The sequence below is a fragment of the Corvus kubaryi genome, unplaced genomic scaffold (assembly GCF_017639235.1).
Source record: "Corvus kubaryi isolate FWS band 111438036 unplaced genomic scaffold, C.kubaryi_AGA036_p1.0 37354, whole genome shotgun sequence".
In the NCBI taxonomy this organism is placed as follows: domain Eukaryota; kingdom Metazoa; phylum Chordata; class Aves; order Passeriformes; family Corvidae; genus Corvus; species Corvus kubaryi.
In genome coordinates, this window is record NW_024581116.1 from 9,548,277 (window position 1) to 9,568,400 (window position 20,124).

Genomic DNA, 20,124 nt, shown 5'->3' on the forward strand with positions numbered 1-20,124 from the left:
AAATCCCCAGCTGGATGCAGGGAAATTAGTCAGTAATGTCAAGGGAGGGTTAAATGCTAGACAGGTAACTTGTGTTATTCACAGTGCAGATGTCCACACTAGAGGTAGTCTTGCCAGTCTCCAGGGAAGATCTTTGTCTCAGCTGGTCTAGAGGTCTGCCTTTTAAAGTGATGAACCATATTTTGAATTATCAATCTCTTTGAAATAGCTGTTGTTATTGACAAATTTAATACTACTTAAAGGAGTCAGTGGGACAATGCCAACATGAAGTTGCAGGTGTCCCATCCCTGGCAGTGTTCAAGGCCAGGTTGGATGGGGCTCCAAGAAGCCTGGTCTAGTGGAAGGTGTCCCAGTCCATAGCAGGGTGATTGGAACAAGGTAATCTTTAAAGTCCCTTCCCACCCAAAATATTCTGTGATTTTATGATCTCTCCAAGTAGGTATCAGACCTGTGACCTATGTTGTATCTGCCACCTGTGAAAGGATCTTTTCAGTCCTGTGAAACTCTGTGAATAGCAAATAAGAGTTGACATTAATACGTAGATAACTGAATCAAGTACATTGAGTAAGGATGTGATCTAGTTAACTAAGCGTGTCTTGGGCTGATTTTGTGTTACCTAGTGTAATTTACCCTGCCTCCAGCTCCCATTTGGAAAACACATGGATTTCTTTGGACAACAAAGTGCTGAAGCATGTCACCAAGAAGGTTGATGAAGCAGTGAAGGGCATAGAGAACATATCTTATGAGGAACAGCTGAGGGAACTGGGATTGTGTAGTCTGGAGGAAAGGAGACTCAGGAGAGACCTTATCACTCCCTACAGGTACCTGAAGCGTGGTTGTAGAAAGACGTGAGTCTTTCTTTCCAAGTAACAACTGATATTATGAGAGGAAACAGTCTCAAGCTGTGCCAGGGGAAGTTTAGATTGGATATTAGGAAAAAATTCTTCACTGAGAAGATTTTCAAGCATTGAGACAGGATGCCCAGGGAGGTGGTTAAGTCACCACCCATGGAGGTATTTAAAAGATGCATAGACGCGGTGCATAGGGCCATGGGTTAGTGCTGGACTAGCATGGCAGTGCTGGATTGATGGTTGGGATCAGTGATATTTAGGGTCCAAACCTAAATGACTTTCCAACCTAAATGACTTTACAATTCTTAAAAGTAGCTTGACAAATCTGCCAGCCCTTTGTGTACATTTGGGTATATGTTACAAATGAGGCAATCCACGAAGTAAAATGAACATCAGTTATTTCATAAAGTTTTTCTTTTTTTCTCTTAATTTTCCACAGGGATATTGCTCTAGCATGATGGTCAATACACACATTCTATGGATACTTCCCTCATTTCCTTTGGCAGTCTTAACAGGGTTTTATAAACTGCTGTGCTCAGCTGTGTTTAGCTGAGTTTAGTTGTCCTTGTATCCCCTGGAACAAGGTTTTCTAGAAGTGTATATTATTTCAGTTGGAAGGAACTGTGCCTGTGTGATCCCTTTCCCCCTTTTCTGCTTGAGCAAGAGCCACCAGTGGTGGTCACGATGGCTGCATCTGGCTTACAGATAACAACATGAGAGTTAAGAGTCATAAGTCTTGGTCAGCAGCTAAGGGCTTGTTGAGCATGTGCAAACCCAAAATAAGTCAATAATCTCACTCGATAAACAGTGGCCAGCACAGGGCTTCTTGAGCTCCCCTGCATGGCAGCGTTTTGCATGTCGGGATCTCCTCTTGGGCAGGGAGGCCTCTCCAGTTACTCCTTGAGGATGAGCAATTCCTTGTTGTGGCACATTCTCAGTAAGTGCCCAATAGCACACTAGACGTTGAAACCTTAGCAATGTGGTATAAAGGATTGGTTGTGCACACATAATCCTTCAGAGATGAACTGTTAACCAAGCCTGGGACTAAGTCTGGATCCAGCCACACCTAAACCCCTCCTTTGAAAGGAGTTTGGAAAACAGGGTCCTTTCTGAATCTCATGACTCAGCAGGAGGATCTCCCTGACAATTTTGTCTGACCCTGTCCTCTATACAGAAAACAATCAAGTTGCTGTGACAAGGGGTAGAAAGAACATCTTGGTCTTGGTGACGTCCTTGCTGTGTGAAAGTCCCAGGAAACCTGGGTTGCTATGCCAGGAGGGAAGTGTGGGTTTCACAATAACCTCTGCCACAGGTGTAAATAATTTCTCAAAAGCAGTAATTACTATTTCTGCTCCTCATACTGGAAGAAGAGTCCAGACTTCATCCTCAAGGCATTGCAATTCAATTATCCCTGCAGAGTTGAGAAAACAGAGGTACTTTAGGACAACTCATAGAAAGCCAAGCAAAATAACTCCTTACTAGAGATATTTTTTCTTAACACACTTTCTGTGTACCATTTCAGCTGTGCTCCTCTAAGTGAATCAATCTGCTTTGTGGGAAAGTGCAGAATAGAAATAAATATATGAGAAATGGGCATAATGGTACCAAAAATCAAAGTGAAGTGAAAAGTTCCTTGTACTTAATTCTTTTTTCTTTTATTGCTTTGCCTTATCAAGAAAGAAATTATTTTGCTGCTACAGTTATTTCAACTCCTTAGCAAGTTGCCAGAGAAACTAAAATTTTAAGGGACATAGTATTGTAATGATGTATTTTCAATTAAAGGATGTTTTGAAGTTAGTGAATCTCCCACTAAAGAAACAAGCTGTGGAGCTTGGCTGTTTCATAAGAAAAGGATTTTCTTCAGCCCTACCAAGACTATTAGTATGCTCATTAGAATACAAAAGACCCCAACTGGTCTTTAAATTAAAACTCTTTACACTTGCTTTAGGGATGGCAGAGCTGACATCTGATAAAGGGATCTGTGGTAACATGCAGAAACAATGCTGGAAGGTTGAGATTCATCTTACTTAATATAAAATAGCTGAAAATTATACATCTACTTTAAGCCCTTAGCTCCTCCTGTCATCAATGGAAAGAGCTGGGAGCTCCTGAGAGCGGTTCATCTCAGCTGTCCTTGACATATGTCATGGTGACATGAACAACATTCTGAAGGTACCTGTTCTCTCCTGTGACTACATATGAATCAAAATGTGGCTAAATCAGACTTAGAATCTTGGAGTTAAAACTTATTTTTTGATACCTAACCAGGAGTAGATAAATCCCACTTCAAGTGTCTTTTTGTTTTCACTTTTTTTCAACATAAAGAAAATAAACCATATCAATCCAATCTTTAGCCTAGATATAAGCCTTTTCTGTGGCATAATATATATTTACTGTGATTTTGGTCGAAGCTTGGACTTGATCTTGGAAGATTCTATGATTCTATAATGGAAGATCTATACAAAGAATAAAGCTTGTAAGTGATTAATAGCTGTGCGTTTTCAGCATAATGTACCGTAATTTATTTCCTGCTGTGCTCATGGTTAAATTCATCACATTTAACTTCACCAAAGCAAAAATTTACCTGACTAGAAGTTAGAAACCTCTAAGATAAACTATATATGTAGACCCTACTGAGAGTCACTACTGAAATAAAAGCACCTCCAGGTGATTTATCGTGCCATTCTAACATACATATCCATTGCAAACAGAATAAACTGTCATTTCTAATGACAACTCCGGAGTTTAAAAACTAGAGTAGGATGGATTACCAAGAAGATGAGGTAGCTGAAGCTTTTTGAGGTAGCTGAAGAAAACCTCATAAGCCCAGACCTTGATAGTTGTTGGTGGTTTTACACCAACACCTGCTGGAAGAGAAAAAAAGTCTGAGCACAAACAATGCAGAAGATATTTGAAATACAGCAACACAATTTCTTGATAAAGGTGATCAATGAACTGTGTAGTGAGGGTGCCCAGGAGGACATTGTTTAGCAGGGAGGCTGGACTAGATGACTTCCAGTGGTCCCTTCCAGCCTTATTACCCATTCTGTGGTTCTGTGGCAGTGAGTAGTGATCTGATTAGTACAATAGAGCCAGCTGAGTCATGCCTTGAGGGTGAATTCTGGTGTGTGGGGGCCCACTCCCACTGCATGTAAAGACACCTCATACTACATGCTGGAGTATAATACCCACAAAGCTGGCTATCCAAGAGCAGGAGATGGAAGACCATTCCTGTCATGATTAGAGATTCAGATAAGTGAAATAAATAAACAAAATCCCCTGTTAGGAAATAAGCAACAGAGGGCTTGGACAATAATTAGATATCTTCAGAGATTTATAATCATGAATTATTGTTTTAGACTATCACTTCAGTGAAAATATAACTGTTAACACAGAAAAGACTTTGCTGACCCTTCCTCTATTTATATTGGCATAAATATCCTTTTTAGGCATTTTGATGGCTTTAGGATTAGTGCCAAAATAAACCCAAAATTTAATTGAATTAAATTTGAATTAAACTTACAATGCTGACATTTTGAACAGCTATTTCAGGCACATGTTCAAAGTTAGTTCAAAGTTTAGAAAAGTTATGGAAAAGATTAGGTAATAAATAAATAAAGAGCCTGAAATATTTTTTTAAAGATCTCTTTGTAAGTTCGGACACCTTGGCATTTTCATCCCCCCAACAAAACATTCCTACAATGGAATCGCTCTGCTTTTAAAATTTTAACCTTGTTTGCTTTCAAATATTATCACATGGGATCTACTTGCAAGTCTTCTCATGTAAGCTAACATAATTTTAGGGAAACCTTCAGTAATTTCTGACCATATATGTTATGGACTCTTCCTCCCAGTTCTGTCCCACCGGTGATCAATATCAGCAATTCAACTTTTACTCATTTCTGGTCTCTCTAGAATTTTTGCTCTTCTTAAAACTCTTCAGCTTTAGCTGTACCTTTAAGAATACTTCTTTTAATGAAAGTCCTCATGATCAAATCAATCTTCATTTCTACTCAGGTGTGTGTTCAGTTGTGTTTTGAGTAGCAACCAGAATGGCGGCTTCACAAGCTCCCAGAGAACCTGTTTAAGTGTTTGACAACCCCCTTGGTAAATCTCTTATGTGTAAATGGAATTTCTTGTGTTTTAGTTTGCGCCCATTGGCTGTTGTCCTGCCACTGGGCATCACTGAGAAAAGTCTAGGCTCTGTCTTCCTCATTTCCTCCCATCTATGATGCATATAGATTGATAGGATTCTGTCTGAGCTGTCACTTCTACAGCTGGAACTGTGACTCTTCAGCCTGTCACGTGATGGATATTTCAATTTGTTACTTGCTGTTATGGCTCCTAGCTGGACTCACTTCAGTGTGTCTCTCTTGTACTTGACGTCAGGTGTGCCTCACCTGTGATGGGCAGAGGGGAAGGATCTCATACCCTAATCTCCTGATGACACTCTACTTAATGAAGCCCAGGATTGATTCCTTTTAATTTTTTTTTTTTCCCAGGGGGTGCACAGCAGGCTCTTGTTCACATTCTTGACCATGAGGTCATTCTGTGTCTAGGTCCCTAGTGGGTCTCCAGCTTGTACAAGTACATGGGACTATTCCTGCCCAGATACCGGACTTTGCATTGCCCTTTATTGAATTTCATGAGATTCTTGTTAAATCTTTTCATCAACCTGTTGAGGCACACCCACGTGGTATATACATGACATACCATGGCATATGGTATATCAGTGACAGCTCCCAGTTTCGTGTCATCTATAAAATTGCTGAGGGTGCTCATTGTTGCAGATGTCCATTCATCTAATCTGTACTCCCTGTGTTTCTGTGAGAGAAACAGTCTTAAAAGCCTTGCTAAATTTGAGATAAACAATATCTACTGCTCTCCATTAACCCACCAAGTAATTCATCTTGTTTCAGGAGGTTATCGGGTTGGTGAAAAATGATTTCTCCTTTGTAAATCCATTCTGACTACTCCCAATCACCTTCTTGTCTGTCCCTCATACATTTTGAAATTGTTTTCAGGATAATTTATTCCATCTGCTTCCCAGGGCTGGTTTCCTTCAACCATGCTTTATGGCATCAAAGTCTCCCCTCTCTGCATCACCTCATGTTCTTTTCTTGCCAATCTGGTCTTCACTTCCTCACTTGACTTTGGGTCATCATGTCTCTCCTGTACTGTTCCTAGTTTAAAACTGTCTTTACCAGGCTGCCCACATTTTGAGTGCCTTGTTAATATGAGGATTAGCTTCCTTTCCAAGAAGAGACTTCACAGTAAAAAAGGCATAAACACGAGGGAGTTTTATTCTTGTAACTGCCAATTGACATCAGCTGGGTAATATTTCTTGGAAATTCGTGAGACTCTCCCACAGGTCAATGGTTCTTTAGTACAAAAAAGAAAAGAAAGAAAAAAATACTCTTTAAAAGCCAAACTAACAAGACTATGCTTCCCACTGGGCTTGTAAATGCTTTGCTTGCTGTACCTTGTTAAATGTAAATTTAAAATAAGTCAGTACCTGCTGAGAAACATGTAGTTTCACTGTCTAACTGGGTCATACGCAAATCTGAAACTAAGGACATAACTTTTAAATAGTGTAAAAATTATGTTCATGATCAATCCTTTTTTTTATAAACATACTTTTCTGCCCCTAAATTTCCCAGCACAGCCCCACCATAGGGCTTGGCATCAGAAAGACTGACTTCAACCTTTACAAAGAAGGGACAGGGGTTTTTTTTTCTGATGACTGTATTTATCTCACCTAAATTTGGAGGCAAAACTCAACTGAAGGTTAAGATACCTGAATTTTGATACCTGTATGTAGCTGTCTTTATTAGGTTATAGATGTCTACTCTCTTTGCCAAAGGAAACCATAACTGTACTATCAGTGGATTTAGGAGGTGATTCAGCTGACCAACAGCCTAATAAATTATTCAGTTTCCTCAGGCTGTGCAGTTACCTAAATTGCTGAGGGCTGCTTAACCAGAGGTACCAAATGCAGAGGCTGGCAGTTATGGCACAACAAATACAGGAGAGCTCCTTCTCACAACGGCACTGCAAGATGGGACTGCCACACATGGGTATCCTGGGAGTATGACAAGGTTAAGGAGAGAATGTGGCTAATTTTCCTGACTAAACTTCTGTAGGGTGAATACTTACCAGAATATGGTTTCACTGATGATTTATTTCATTTTTTTCTTACAGAATTTTTATTTCTATTGGCACCATGAACCTGCAATGATCCAGCCTTTTTTTTCTGTCATATAGCAGAAATTGTTCTGCAAGAACCAACACAAATGAGAAACCTACAGCCTTCTCCTCAGCCCTGTGAACCTTCCTTTGCTGAACATGCATGAATTGATAAAAGCAGGACTCAGCATTTCATTTTGTACTGACTGGTAGCTTTCAAGCTTGGTGAACCTTCATCCATTGTTGAGGTTGTTAATTACTTTACAGTGTATATCATTATTATTATTTTTACCAAGGGCACATTCAGATGTTTCCATTGCATAGGCGCTGCAGTATGAGAGTTATTTGATTTATTCTGAACAGTGCAAAACAAACTAAATTACAGTTTTTGTCATATATGGTCTGCTTCAGAAATTCCTTATTGACATTCCCAAAAGGAATGATTGCTGAATTCACAATCATAAGAAGACAATACATCTATTTGAATATGGAAATCACTGGTATTGCAATGACTTTCCTTATGTAAAATCATGATCAAGCAAAATATTTGAATCTATTCAGCAGTGTGAAATTTCAGATAACAGTAATTCTTACATTTGTCTGCTGCTTCGCATCAGTTGTCTTAAGTAAGCCTTGCCATCTAGTGTGTGTAGTCCTAATAATACCATTATTTAGTTCATGAAATTTAGGAAGAAATTATTTCATTTGTCACAGCTACAAATGGAGTTACTTTAAAACCAGGAGTTCCTGAAGAGTGAATAAATAATTATATGAATGTGGAAGTAAAACAACCATAATGTTTAGCAGTGGTTATGTATGCCAAATGCTCCTACTGCACTTCAGTTTTGGCTAAAAAAGTATTTTAAAATATTTTTTGAAGTACTAAAATTTAACTATATTTTTACAAGTATGTAAAATACTCATGACACCTTCACATTATTTTGGTTTTTCATTTTTTGGTTTTTTTTTCCTAAACTCCATCAGTCCATGGAATTTTTTCTTCATTTATGTTAATTGAGACTAACAGACTGAATACATGGAATGTCAGTCTTTCAGGTGAACTGATATAAGCAAAATGATAAGGGTGACACAAACGTCTGTGATCTGTTCTGCACCAAACACGTAAGCCTCTACTGTTCACAGAGGCAGAACTGTTGAGCTTGTCAGTCACCCACATAAAATGCCAAAACATTGTTTTCTTAAAAGCAAAGGGATGTATCAGCCGTTTTCAGCATGCCACTGCAACTTTTGACTCCTATTTGTGTGTTACATTTTACACTGTCCTTCCTGTCCAGTGAACTGCTCTAGTCTGTTCAAAGGAAAAATAGACATACTTTGAGTTGCTAAATATTAAATAAGAATCATTTAATTATGTAATGTGGAATATTGCAGAGATTATGAGTTCTATCCTTCCTCCATTAAGGCAACTATAGGCTAGGGCTCAAGCAATAGGTTGTAGATTCATTTGAAATATAAAACCGTTTCCAGATCTAAATTATGAGATTGTTCTTATTTTTATTATTGTTAAAAAAGTGGAAGTGCCTGACACATCAGCTTTGGCTGGGCCTCCACTTGGGCAATTTTCTAAGCTCCCTGGAGATGTCCTGGCCTCTTTAGGATGTGTCAAATGGCAGCAGTCTCCTTCCTTAGAAGGACATTGTTTATTATTTCTTCCTTAGGCACATGAATTCTGCCTTCATTTGTAGTGGATTTGAGTCTTCTGGACACCTCGGACTACAGGCATTCAATGTCAGTTGATTGAAATGGCGATTTAAAAACATAGGCCACTAAATGTCTTAGTCTTTCTTGACGTAAATCGTGCTTTCTGCACCCTGACTGTTTATTTAGAGTATAAAAAGACTAGAGAAATATGGTTGTAAGAGCTTAAACTCCATAGACGTTTAGGTGAGATGACTGCCGGAGGTAGCATGGGCAATAAAAGTCTGGCAGAATTGCAGTTTGTCAGTCATGGGCAACCCGAGACAGCATGATGCCCTTGCAGTCTTCACATGAAGAATCCACCACAAAGCCACCTGTCCTCTCAAACAAAAACACAGGTTAGAAGCACAATTAATTAGCAGAGGAAAAACTGGTTGTGTTGAAGGAAATGGAAAGTTGTTATCCTTCTATTTTCAAATAGCAGTGGGAAGGGCCTGGGGGATGTCTTCCTGGCAGCTGAAATCATGCAGGCATATTCTTCTCCATCTGGCAAACTGAGCATGCAAATTCAGTTCCTGAAAAATGGAAAAATGGCAGCAGCTCAAAAAAAAGAAATTTCTTTCTTCCACAGACAGGTGTTTCTGCTGTGACTGTAGCTACAGAAGATCACAAGAGAAACTTCCATGCAACCCCTTTTCAAGGAAAACAGTACATTTGGATGATTCAATATGCATTCTAGCAATATCTAATATGAATGCAAAAGGAAAACATTTGTTTGCAAGTAGTTTTTTAGGAAACATATACTAAATAATAAGTTCTAAGCTTATTTTATGATATCACAAAAAAGAGAAAAGCCTAAATTGGCAGAATATTAATCCTGTTTGCAAAACCCCAGTCAGGTGAATGATCTTTACCACTTTTTGCATTTTATTTCAATGCAAACTTTTGCTAACTTAGTGGTCTTGTAATTTTCTTACCAGTATATTTTGTAAGAAAATAATTAACCAATAGCTACATGTATCTTGCTGTGTTTTAGTATACATTGTCTATTGGTCTATTGATGTATATTCTGAGCTCACGTTATGTGGTCTAACTGAACATATATCTAACTTCATTTTGATTTCAGGTTTTCAAACGCTGTTGTTTTGCTCAAATTCAGTATTCTTGTAACCATGGCAACAAGAAGATGTGCATACTCTGTCTTAAATATTATCTCACCAAAAAGTCAAGTGATTGAAATGGAAAGTACTTGGCATGTCAGAACTTCACTGTATTTCAGATAGACAATTATGAACAAGAAACAAAATGTGTAGTGACTTTGCTGCTGGATGTACTGTAATTACATCTCTGCTTCACAATGTACTTTTATGGCTCAAGGTTCTTCAAAATGAAAAAGAGTGCTGCATCTTTATTTATTAAATGCTAATGCATTCCTAACAGATAGGCTTAACTCTACAAATGTTTAACAATTATGCAGAATGCACTAAAGTGCTCTCAGCTTAATCAGTTTGTTTTCATCTTTTTTATTTTAATTTTCACTGAAATTCAACAGCAAGAGATTGGTTTTAATAAAAATACAGGGATAGGAGTCAGCACACTTTATAAAATGACTACAACTCACCGCCAAGTTTTGTTGAGCTAGAGCTGATGCCTTGTTGGGGTTAACAGTAAACAGGCTAGACGAAATTAAGAGAATGAAAGTGGGTATTTATCGAAGGGTTTTCAATAAGATACACTATGGGCTAGGGCTACACCCAAAATGGACAACGGGTGATGGGTTTTTCACATTTTTATAGGTTTGGTCCATTTCCATATCAGGGTTAATTCTCCAATTGCAATTTCAGGTAATGATGTCATTACCCCAAGATTGTCCCCCCTTTCTAGAGATTTAGTCTACATATTTTGGGGCCTGGGACAACAAGGTGTCCTTGAGTCCAGGTCTAGAGAGGATTTGTTATGTCTAACCAGAGTGGGAAAACAGTAGCGAACAGGCTATAAGGAATTTTAGAGTTACACACTAAAGCAGTACAGGATCTGAAAAATATAAAAGCTAAATCCTAAGGCATGAGAACAGTACAGACCAGTACAGCCAGTGAGAAGTTCTCCTTCAGTGTGATCTTCCCATCCAAAATAAGTTCCTAAATTCAGTTAAACAAAACCAGCTTTTTTTGGAATAAATTCTGACATATAGCCAGTAATTTCAAACAAACTTAAGAACTTTCTTTATGAGTGTTGGCTTCTAAAAATTTTGGGACTCTAAAATGTGCCTGGAAGATAGGTACACAAAATAAAGGTATTAGAGCAAAGGTTGGAATCCAGACAAGTAAAACTTTGAGAGAATCCAGTTTCATGTCAGGTGCTGATGTCCAAATACCTTCAAAAAGAGTTAGGACAATCACTTAGTCAACAAAGTTGAAAATCTCCATGTATGAAAATACCACTCTCATTTTTCTTTCTTGTGTAGTGGCAGTAGAACAGAGAATAAATCATCAGATGGGAATTACTTTCTAAAAACTGGTGAGAATTTTTTGAGGTAAAGCAAGAAGATTCTGAGATGAGCAAGAATTTAACTGAACACTGTAAGGAATTTTCTGTGTTGAATTTTTAAGGGGAAATGCAGGAAAAGACCTGCAAAAATTAGAGTCTGTTGCATATAATAAATGCTGTTTTGAGAACATACAGTTCTTCAGCATTGTTTCCATCTGCATAAAAAACCTGCAGGTCATGAGCAAATCTTTGATATTTTTGTTTCCTGATGATATATTAGAAGAGGTACATCTTGGTTTCAAATAACTGTACCTTAAGCCGACGTATTAGTTTGGAGTTACAATTCTGCTTTCCTTAGTGAATTTGAGAACCACTACTCCACACTGACTTTTCTATACCTCAGACTGAAAATAAATTAGCATCTTCAAAAAAGCAATTCGTCCTCAGGTTGAAGAAATTTCAGGGTGGTATGAAGAAATCTGTGTTGGAAACCCTTTATTTTGTGAGAATCTAAGTGAAAGAAACAGGGGAAGTTGACATTGCAATTTCTTTTCCATGTTCATAATCTGTCCTGAAATGACAGCTCTCAGAGAGAGACAAAAACATTTGGAGCAACTCATTGTTAATAAAATTTCTCTCTTATCTGGAATCTTATTCCTCTTTTGCTTTTTTTTTCTTTATTCTCATTTGTGTTTTACTCTCCTATGTCTTCTCTTTGAGGCTTTGGGGAGGTTTAAGTTTAACATAAACTCATGTAAAGCACAAACTGGGTGCCAAGCTAAAGTCAACGTTTCCAAATGCTGTCTGCAGTACTTTTTTTCATTCAAATTTTCTCTTAATTTAATTTTCTCTTCCTACAGATCAGTTCTTTCATAGATGCTCACCGCTCACAACTTCCACTAACATGTTTTAAAATTGCTACTGACTCAAGTCTTAAAACAATTTTAACTCAAAGGTGTCCTGAGTTTGGATTGACACATAAAAACCCCAAACCCAGCAACCTGACACTCAGCTTTGTTTTCTGGTTGAAGTGAGCCTCTTGAGACCTGATATCCAATAAGTAATTTGCCCCTTATATTGCTTGTTTGAATCTTGGTTCTGAATGAAGAACAGTCATACTTGGTTCTTGTACCTTTAAAAATCGTTATCCCGCAAGAAGCTTAGGCTGAAGTGAAACTTAATCCATCCCTTGTTTAATCCTTTCTTTAACAGCATTTGAACTATCACTGCAGTCATTTTAATTGCTCCTTGGCCTAAAGTTTCCATACTCCCTATGTCTTCTAGCTTAATTGGTCATTCAATTTTTTGATGTAACTTAAAATTTCTAAAATACAAAATTCCTTTGCCTTTAAGACCTTGATATCATGGCTTGAAGGTAAGATGCCCCTTCTAAAGATCTTTTCCAGTCTCTGAGACACAGTCTTTTCAAAAGATAAGGCTGTGGCTTCACACACTTTTAAGTGATGATCTGTTCTAACGCTACTTTGAAGAGGGCTGACATCTGGAAAAAAAAAAAAAGATGTTATACTCAGATGCTGCAAGTGATGGAAAGTACAAAAAATAAAAAAAAAAAGGACACGTAGGAGGACAGCTACACTGATTTCCAGATTTCACTCCTGCAGAAACTCTTCCATATTTTATGGAGCTTTCTGCTTACAAACATTTTTCCCACATTTCTTCTCTTCCAACATTAATGCTTAAGAAAAATACAAAAATCTTTCAGCATAATGAGGGTTGTGTGAGCTAGAGTTATCAAGTTAACTTAAAGGCAGGGACAGATAAGAGAAACAAAATACCAATGGGTCTGAAGCATTCAAAACTGCTCCCTGGTGGATGAGCAGCAGTACCAGCAGGAAAGCAGGATACAGATGGGGGATTTGGACACTTGGGAAGAGGAGATTCCTGCTCCCTGGGCTTCATTTTGTATTTTGCTCTGGTGATCTGATAAAGATCCATACACAGCTTGAAGTGTCAAAATAAGGTTTTGCCTCATCCAGATAGACATTATCTAAATAACCAGGGATAGAGATCTGAAATACAGATACACCTGCACCTAATATAAACTTAATCCATACTTCCATCCTTGGTGCAAAAAGGGCAGGTGTAGGCTAATATATCGAGAAACAGTAGAATTACATAATAAATATTATACTTTCTACTTTGCATTGGGATATTTTATGCATTGGCTGTTTTGTTTCGTCACTTGATTCCTAAACACCCCTATAATAATATATTTGTTAGCAAGAAAGCCATTGGAAATCTATATTGCATTATGCATATCTGCAATATTTTAATTTTTACGCACATAGTATGCATTCAGTTGTGAGTAATTAGTAAAAAAAACCCCAAACAACCTTCTCAGTTCTCCATACCTAGTAGAAAGAGATACTTTTTTTTTTTTTTAATTTGGGTAGAAGTTTCTTCCTATCTCCTACTTTGCAATAGCAATATTCTCACTTGTCTTTTGGAAACTAAAATCACTGTCTATGTGTGGCTGATAGAAGCAATGCATTGCTTTTATTGCATTGTTACTTTTGATCCAGGATAAACATCCAGATTCTCTGAAGTCAGTAAAGAGTCCCAGACACCTCCTTTGGATCTGTAGAGATGACTGGAGACAACTGAGGCACTTCTCTTTCAATGAGTTAAATTGTTCCCCCAGAGATGATTCCAAGATTAGATGGTTAACTTCAGATTATCTTTTACCAGCGTGTTCAAAACATTGTGATAATCTGAAAAATCTCGAGTTTTAACAGACTTCCAACGTGTTTACTGTGCAGGGAAGTAGCTCACAGACTCCATGGAGGTCTGACCTCTGACCTGTGCTGCTCAACACATTTATGAATATTAGCAATGAGATGAAAAAATTTGCTTATGAGACTCAATTAATTGGGATAACAAAACTGATGGTTAATGGTGGAGAACTGCAAATGTTTGCAATATTGATTCAGTGGGCAACAGATTGCTGACAAAACTCAAATGTATTAAGTCACACAGGAAAAATAAAAGCACTTTTTTGGGTTTTTTTTATTTACAGGAATGAGTTCTGAGTTAATGATTATTGCCCAGAGATGAGATTTTTGAGTCAGAAAACATCTTCATTACATAGAAAAATCATCTCAATACTCAGCAATAGTCAAAAACCAAGTGAAACCATGAATTAATAGGAAAGGATTAGACAGCATGTCAGAAAGTGTCCCAGAAGTGGTGTGTAACTCCATGGTGCACCTACATTTGGAGGCAGGTATGATCCCTATTTCTGAGAGCAAGCACAATGCAACTGGAATGATGGCATGGAGCATCAAAAGTTAGGATGGGTCTTACCCTGACCCAACACTAAGTGGACTAGGACACTTCTGCTAGAATGAGATAGTTGACAAAGAATTTGATACCCAAAACAAGCAGAAAGAGAAGCTTCTCACTGACATGCTTACATTGCAAGACTTCACTTTGATGTGCAGAGGTTTAAAGCTTAATATATGTCCAAACCCAGTTTTTGAATTGTAGAGGGAAAAGACATGAGAGGGCATTAAATAAAAATACAATAGCAGAGGATTGGGCAGCTCTTGAGGCACAGTCTGCTGCATGATGAGAGAATGTACAAGGAAGTCTCATGTGGTGCTTTCGTGGTTGTAATCCTTCTCAGCATCTGCTACTTGTCCAGTGCCAGGAACAAGATACTTTTCTAGATGTTCTGTTATTTCTATCATTTTGGCTACTACTATATAATTTCCTGCACAATCCTTTCCCTACTATGACTGTCTTGAGTGTATATTGAATCTTGAAATTTTCCATAATTTCATTAAATATTACTTCTGAGATTTAAAGGAATAAAGATTTTTTTTTTTTTTAGCCGAAAAATCAATTCTCTTCCCATTTTATTTCTCTTCTTGCTGTTTCACTTTTATGTGTTTTTCAGAATACTCAGCTTAGAGGATAAAACTGTCACCTCTTTGTTGTTTGAGATGAAGGTTAGTGAAGAACTAGAATGATTGACTTCCCAAAGCTCTCCACATGCTGTACTTGTGCAGAATTCTGCACATTACTAGATTTATTTGACTTCAAAAAATTGACTACTGTATTTAATTTTTTTAATTAAAATTGGGCCATCAGCTCATGTTGCAAATATTGTTGGAGCCACAAAAGAAAGAGAAAAAAATGTTTCATATTTCATACCTGTACATTATTTCTTTTAGTATTTTGCCTGTTACAATATTTTGTTTGTCCACCTTTTAACAGTTTATATACAATTTGCTATTCAATTGCTTCTGTCATTGGCCCAATAGTACTTTGGAGCAACTGTAGTATTTCCCACATTATTTTGTCTTTATGGTGAATTAGAATCACTGAATTTAGAGTTTTTTGTTTTACCTTGCCATCAGGATCATGCATATCTACAAATATCCTACATTAAAGCATTTTTTCTTCTGAATACTTCAGAAGTACACTCAGGAAATAAATAATTTCTTTCTTATGTAAAACAAACAATATCTTTTTTGCCTGCTTTGAACAGTGCAATACAGTTTTATGTATTCGCTTGAGTTTGTCATATTTACATATTAAATAAGTAAATTTTAGAAACAATTAGAGTCAATTAGTGAGATGTAGAGTTATGTAATACTGTTGCTTATAAGTTTTATTTCTCAAACTTATAGCAGATTGGCATGGATGAAACAATAGGAGTTGGGTGATAAGGTACTGAATATTCTTTCAATTTTCACCTCATAGTGTAATTTTAAATTCAGTTTCAAATTTAATTTCCACTTGATTTCAAGTGAACTAAATCTCTAACGCTCTAAGTCTTATCTGTCAATCCTGCTTAATCATCATCCTTTATTATGGAAAATAAATTAACTCCACAAATAATCCCTCAAGATCTCTTGTTTCTAAAGGAATCCTCTCTGCTTCTCCATGTATTATTCCCCCTTCTGTTCGTTCACCCTTTTGCACAATAATGTCACCTTTGCAGGAAACAATTGTAATCCTTCAGTCTGATATATGCAAAAGAAGCTACACCAACAAATTCCTACTGAAGGGTATGGCGTCCTATTTAGAAGTGGTGTCAGGGTTTGTGGGAATAAATTAAGGAATTTTATTGCAATAACTTCTATTGGGGAGTGCATAGGCAAAACAAAGTCCATAAAAGCCTTCCTTAAAATTGTTCATATCCTCTCCTTTCTGTCTCATTGCCCTAGCTACTAGAATGTGTCCACTGTTTCTTATTTGCTTTTCTCTTGCATTTGTGGTTGCAGAGTCCCTTAGGCTTAGAGAGAAGGATGAAGAATAGCTTTCCTGTCCCTTCCACCTTTGTATAACAGGCTTTGAAGAATAGGTGAATAGGGATTTCTTTTGATTGCACATATATTTGATCCATAGCAGATGAGTGCAGTTGGCCTTGAGCTCTTTCACAAGCTGTGCTGCTGCTCCCTATCTGTGCATGCATGTGCTTTTTGAAGACGACCTGACACTGAAGCCTCAGTGAAGGAAGGCAAACTGTTATGTGGCCATTTTTTTTCTCTCTTTAAGGGGAGGAAGTGATGTGACACATTGCTATATATCTCATCATCAGGCTTCTATTCTTAAAGTTCGATAATTTCAGTCTGAAACCAAAGTCTCTCCAAGGATTGTGCAGGAAACATAAGTGGTCACTTGGGTAATTCACTTACATTCACCCTACTAGCCTGGATACCTATTTTTGGTTCACTGCATCCTCCAGGTTTGTTGATTGCAGAAGGTGGTCTGACCCTCTCCCCTAACCTTTGTGCTTGCCACACATCATGGTGATAGAATATGACACTAATTTTATTGAAGTGTCCTATAGCCAAAAGAATCACACTATTTAGTGGGCAGTTGAGCATCTGTGACAAGTGAAAAATAGTTGTGTTGAGAGGTACGCTGAATTAACTGCTTTTCTAACGCCTCCCCTAGGTGCAAAATTGTGTCTCATACTCCAGCACATTCCTCTGCTAATGTCATTGAATCCTCAACTGGATTGCAAGCCTAAAGCACTCTGGAGGCTTCATTTGATGTATGTAAACAGAAATAATTGCTTCACTGAATTACTTCATTCTGGTATCTTGTTTTTAATATCTAGCTCTTAGAGTACAAGTTAGTTGGAACAAATGGATGGACTTGTGTTTTGTTTTTTTCTAAAGCAATGGAAAGGATTACATTCTCAGGAAAGAAACAATCTATCATCTTTTACCATAATGCTATTTTAATCCTAGTCAGCATACTCCAGAAGTTGACAAAACAGGGAGACTTTCATTATTTATGTTAGTAAATCATTTACATTTAGACAGTACAACAGACTGGTGGGGTTTCCACACTGTGATATACTAACTTCACATCATTTGGGGGCAAAAACTACTTTGCATGCTGTGGCATTAGAAAACTCATTACAATGGTTCATTCAAGGGCATGATATGAATAATATGAATCTCAAAACTGCTCTGTGTCTTCAGTGGATTCTTTCTGTCTAAACCGATTATCTGATCCATTTAGATCCATTTACTAACGTTTTTAATATCCCTAGATACATTATTTATTGACAATTAACACCTCTAAACTGTACTCGAGAGAGACTGTCAGAAACATTTTCTTCACATATACAGAGAGAAATGTGTTGGGATTTAAAACAAATGTCAAGAAAATTGCAGTCAAGTGAAAATGACTCTTACTGCATTGCAGATCCTAAGCAAGTACTTTGTGAAAAACAGCAGACTGCAATAAGCAGCACAGAGTCAGGCAGCATCCAAACATTAACCAGCGCTCTGTTAAATTGGATTTCATAAATGATCCCTGCCTGCTATGTTTTGTGTTCTTTACATACAGACCACTATACATCTTCATCTGTTTTGGGACTGCAGTGTGCATATATGCAAAGAAGATCATCCAAGGTAACCCACTAGAAACATGGAATAATAACTGAGGTAAATTAAATGAAGAATGTAACAGGGAGAGATGCTGATGCTTGAAGGAAATTTATCCAGTTTCTCAAACTCTAAAGAGTATGTGCCAGTTTGGACAAATTTGGAAATATATCCTCTGAGAGAAGGCAGGTTACTACCAGCCCTCCCCCACCAGGCTTGGGAAAAAACGAATTTTCCTCAAAGGAAAGTGAAAGAGATAAAAACTATTTATTAAACAAACACACAGGAAAAGGATAATAATGCTAAATAAAAACCCCTCTTCCTGTGGAGAGGAAAAACTTACGAAAATTTCAGTCCTTCTGTAGGTAGCCTCTCCCCTCCTCCTGGAGCTGGGATGGGCTGGGCACACCTCCAGGGCCAAGGCCTCAGTGGAAAGTCCTCCCGATGTATTCTGATGTTGAAACCGTCCAGCAGAGAAGAAGGGAAAAATCGGAGTCCCAGGAAAACAAAGTTCAGCTCTCTGGAGGAAAAGGAGCTGAGAAAACTGGCTGAAAGCTGGCTGGAAAAAAAAAGCCGGGTGCTTCCTCCCGCTCCTGCCACTGCTGTTAGAAGCAAGAGGAGTCTGTGTATGTATCTGTGTGTCCTTGAAACATGAAAACAAACTGCAAACTGCTTTGAAAGTTTTGGTCAGGTTTTCTTCTCTTCTCAGGCTCAGTTTAAAGGCATAGAAAGGCACAAAGTTAATTTCTGGGCATAGAACAACAATATGGGATACACATCATAAAGTCACCCCAAGACAGAGTATTATGTCCAAATGATGCTATCAACAAGAAAAAAACTTGTAATATTTTAAAGAAAAATTTGAGAATGGATGTTCTTTCTTATTGTATAGGATAGGCAGAATGATATGCCTGGGTTCTTTCACTGGAATTAGCTGGGCTTTCATCTCTGTGAGCTATTAGTTAATTACAAAAATCAACCTCATGCACCAAACTTACCTGAAATTCTGATACCCTATTTTATAGAGATAGAAAAATTTCTATTTCATTCACATTTCAGATAGAAATTTTACATGTGCATCCTCAGGATGCTGTTATTATTTGGTACTGGAAGTTTTTTGTAACATTACCAGTGAAAAGTAATGTTTTCAAAGTTACAGTAACGAACCAATATCTAATTGCGTGTGGATGTTTTCTCTTATAGGTGCTTCCAAAATTGTCCTTCACCCATTGCAATGGGCTGTATCCAATGCAGGAATTTCCCTCAGGTGCTGGCACTGGAAAGTTCCCATCCCTTGTTCTCTTTATGAATCAAGTCCTCCTGGAGCTCAGACCAGAAAGTGGGGAGTTCCGTTCTTGCTCCACCTTCAGCAAATGTTAGCTCTGTGTATTATTTATTCTGAACGCCTTTAGAGAAGTCAGTTAAGGACTCTTCCTCTGTGAGGACAATACATGTGGAATAGACCAGTGGAGACTAAATGCTTTGACAGCTTGAGAGAGCAAACTAAATCTGATAAGACTGTAAAAATATATCATAGGCCTGTAGCTGGTCAGTAGTGAGGGTTTCTAGTTTATCATTACCTGAGTTGCTCTAGTATAACTTCCTGTCCTCCCACTACCTTTATAAAACAGGTGCCTCCTGTAGGTTTTGTGTCAGGCCCCATAAACTGTTCCAGACAGCCTAGGTCACCTTGAAAAACAAGGACTGCAAAGCCTGGGCTGTAAAATTCCATTTATGGCGTTACTCTTGATTCTAGAAATGTATGTGAATATTATAGAAGTTTGTTGTTTGTTTTCTGTTTGTTTGTTTGTTTTCTGTGGAAAGGCTAAGCAGAAAAAGCAGAACATGAGAGTCTGAGAGTTTTCCATTTTTCCAGAGTAAAGGTCAGATGTTGATGTTTCATCCCCCTAATTGAAATGTCAGAGGTACAAGATGCCTCACAGAAATGACATATCATATCTGGGAAAGCGAATTAAGTCTCATTCTTTGAATAACCATTGAACAATCTGGACAGGGCAAAGTGTCGGGAGCTGGCAGGCGTGACAGGAAATGAAGTAGCCAAAGGCATT